The sequence below is a fragment of the Microcaecilia unicolor genome, chromosome 3, assembly GCF_901765095.1.
Source record: "Microcaecilia unicolor chromosome 3, aMicUni1.1, whole genome shotgun sequence".
NCBI classification, from domain to species: Eukaryota; Metazoa; Chordata; class Amphibia; order Gymnophiona; family Siphonopidae; genus Microcaecilia; species Microcaecilia unicolor.
The window spans coordinates 297,360,774-297,364,805 of NC_044033.1; the positions used below are offsets into that span (position 1 = coordinate 297,360,774).

General features: G+C 33.3%; 1 long non-coding RNA gene across 1 annotated transcript; it reads left to right on the forward strand.

The window, feature by feature from the left end:
- Nucleotides 1-1,806: 1,806 nt before the first annotated feature.
- Nucleotides 1,807-3,491, forward strand: LOC115465055. Its single transcript, XR_003941312.1, has 3 exons — nt 1,807-1,867; nt 2,564-2,600; nt 3,469-3,491. It is a non-coding gene; the product is annotated as an uncharacterized LOC115465055 (long non-coding RNA).
- The last annotated feature ends 541 nt before the right edge of the window (nt 3,492-4,032 follow it).

Consider the following 4,032-nt stretch of genomic DNA (forward strand, 5'->3'; position numbering starts at 1 on the left):
GCTATCCGGAAAAATGCATTAAGGACGGATATACCAAAGCACTCTCCAAAGATAGGTCTGCTTTATTACAATCCACCACGCACAGAGAAAAACCAGACATCGTATGTACCCTACGCTTTTCTCATTTAGCAAAAGACATACAGAGATGCATAAGACGCAACTGGCATATTTTAGATAATCTGGACTGTTTTAAAGATAAAAACTTAGTTGTGGCTTATTCAAGGAATAAAAATCTCAAAGAACATTTAATACCATCTTTTTTACCAGAAAGAAGAGAACCTCTAATCCACCACGGTCACCGCCCTTGTGGTAAATGTAGTGTATGCAAACACTCCATGGATACATCTATTTTTTTGCATCCTACAACCCTTCAGACCTTCCATTTACGTCACACCTCAGATTGCAATACTGCATGCGTCATTTACATTATACAATGCCCGTGCCTTAAGCTATATATTGGCAAGACTGTTAGAGCCATAAAAACAAGATTGATAGAACACCGCAGCTGTATCAATAGAAAAATTGAAAGTGCTCCACTGGTCACCCATTGGCTTACTGCCAATCATGATATCACCGATCTTAAATTTTTGGTTTTTAAAACATTACAAATCAACAAGAGAGGTGGAAATATTGATACTCAACTTTTGAGAGAGGAACAAAAATTGATTTTTGAATTTAAAACCCTCGCTCCTGAAGGACTCAATAGTGAATTAGATCTTTCCGTCAATCTATAACAATTCTCTAACCTTCGAAATTTTTAGGCATGATGCCCTTAGAAACATCTCATTAATAGAGAAGTTATTATTATTTTATTATTTTTTTATTATTTACTTTTTTGTTTTTTTCATCTCAAAATGGATTATCAGATATTATATACGGATGCACTGTTTTAATCCCATGGACATGCGTGAGCATGTACGAGCGCATATACAGATATATATATATGTATTTTTATTTATTCTGTACTTTTATATTTATATATACGTTTATGACAAAATGTTTTTTTGTAAACCTATTGGGCACATATATGTATATGTCCTTTTTAGATTATAGTTTTTTTACTCACCAATCTATATCTTATACATAGATATGCGGAGATAGATTGGCATATATCATCTTTTTTCAATATCAAGGATTTTTTTCTTTTTTCTTTTTCCAATATCAAGAATTTTATTTTTATAGCACACATTCATGCACATGCATATTCATATTGTAACACTTACATCAGCATTCTTTGTCTTCATTGATTTAATTTGTTTTTTTGTTTAGTTTTCAGTTTTTGCCCATAGAGACTTCGTTCTCTAACCATTCCAATCTTTACCTTTTACAATAAACTTTTAACAAATCTTAGTTACTTTGTTTTTTCTTTTAACACAGCGTTTATTATTATTTCGTCGTTCCCCCCCCCTCCCCCCCCCTTTTTTTTCATCACAGTGTTCTTTTAAAACCATTTATTATTATTTCGTTACTCATCTTTGTTACCTATTATATTGATTTGACATTCACAGTGTCTTTTTTTGTAACCAGATAGATCGCTCGACAATAATGACATTCTTCTTTTTTTAAACAGGTTTTCTTCATTAGATACGTCATCCTTACGTTTACTTTTTAGTTTATACTCATTCGTGTTCATTATTGGTTCACCATTATGTCAATCTTCCGTTTTTCAGATGTTCTGATTGGACACACTCTATTACACCAATCATCACACGATCATGTTTCATCCAATCAGCATGCTTACGTAATACGTCTCTATTTATTTTTTGGCGCCAAACATAGTATTTATAACATACGTTTTTTCTTCTACAGTTACTTCAAGCATAACGAAACGCTTCGCTAACAAGATTTTATAAAGGTCTTTTTCAAGGTAAATACTCTTTTTTCCGTTTGTTCATGGAGGATATTTATAGCGATATAAGGGCACTAAAAATGATGTTATTTTGTTCGTCTACGCGAGACATACATAGCGACAGAAGGCCAAATATATCTTATTTAGACGTGCGTTATGCTCACTTTATAGCTCGCAATTGTTTATAATCACTGTTTTTGCACTTTTTTTTGGCTGCCATTTTTATAATCGCAAACACTGTATGAGAGTACAAACACTGTGCAGTTGCAGCACTATGTATTCTGTCCTGCCTTACGTTTTTTCAATAACCGTTTACGCCATTTGACAGTATAAACACCGTGCAGTTACAGCACTGTGTATATATTCCTTACTGACGTTTCTCTATGATAATATTTTTCAGCTTACAGATGTTCATAGTCACAAATTTTGTGATATCATTTGCCCGCTCTGCAATAACCGTTATAAACACCGTGCAGTTGCAGCACTGTGTATATATCCCTTACTGTGTGCGCATATATCCCTTATCTTATTTTAAGTCACAAACGCCATGCAGTGGAAGCACCATATATATCTTCCTGCCCTACACTATTTTGATTGATAATATTATGCTCTGTTGACATTTCCTTTTAAAAGACAATATATTTCGGATGTAATTTTGGTCGTATCAACGATGCTTGTCCTCTTTTGTTTACTATAATAATTTTTTTCCTATAGACTATCCGACCCCAAGTTCTTTACAAGGATCACCAAGGTCGGTCATTCGGTTTTTCTTTTATAGTAACATCTTTATTTCATTTCTTTTCTTATCCACTGTTTTTTCATACTTCTTGTGTTTAGTCACATTACTAAATAACAGTGGTGTTCAAAAATACATGGACATTCAATATGTATGTGTAAGTAGGTGTGTGTATGTATATGTGTATGTGTGCGTGTGTATACACATGTATACATATATGTGTGTGTATACATATATATATATATATATATATATATATTTCCTCTGACCTTTTTTTGCCTTAAATCACAGATCTACATTTGGACATATTAACTTAACATTTAGACATATTAACTTAACATAAGGATTCGATCTGATCTTACCACCCTACGATATAATATATCAGAATTTTTTCAACTGTTATATCATATAGAGTCCCCACATATGGACATATAATTATACATGCATATATATGTGCCTTTTTTAGACCATATATGTTCATTTTATTATTCTGCATTGTTTACATCATGCCTTCATGCTTATAATTTCATTTCACTTTAGATAATTTTATTTTAGATACATATTGTTAAGAATTTTTTGTTGTATAATCTTTTACCATCATTTTTATTTTTGATGCTCACTTCAATTTATGTCACTTAATGTTTATTCATGTTTTTAAATATTTTATTATTCTGCATTGTTTATGTATATATCATGTCTCCATGTTTATAATTTCATTTCACTTGAGATATATTCACTTTAGATATTTTTGTTTTATTTTAGATACATATTGTTAGGTATTTTTTGTTGTATTATCTCCTATCATCATTTTTTAATTTTGTTGTTTATTTCAATTTATGTTACCAAATGTTTATTTATGTTTTTAATTATTTGTTGTTTTTAGACTCCTGAGGCAGGCCTTCTGGCCGAAACACACTTTTTGTGTCGAGTCATTTAATAAAGTGGTTCCTTGGCATTTCATTTCCCGTTGTCCTGGAGTCATTGGTCCATTTCCCACTCTCTTTTTTCTGTACAGTGCTCTAAGCTGACATCATGTCAGCTAAACAGCTGTGATTGGCTGACAGAAACTTGGAGGGACTTAATGGAAAGGGAAGGATGTCTAAATAACTGATTCATGTGTTGCAGTGCTTAGAGCACTGCCCTGGTAAGCAGAAGGTGGCTGGTTCAAATCTCCCTTTTACTATTTTTTAATTTGGACGTCCCCAACTGCACTTGCATGTTTTTTTTTTCTTCCGATTTTTGCTCTCTGCATGGGTCTGGGCAGCACCAACTAAACTAAATTTGCTCGGGGGACCTGCATACTGCTGTCATGGAGCTTGGGATGATATTTGAGGCTGGCATAGAGGCATCTCAGCGGGACCAGTACACTACCAATGCTGGCCCCTCCCACGACCAAATGCCTTGGATTTGTTTGTTTTTGAGCTGGGGCGCTTTGGTTTCGATTATC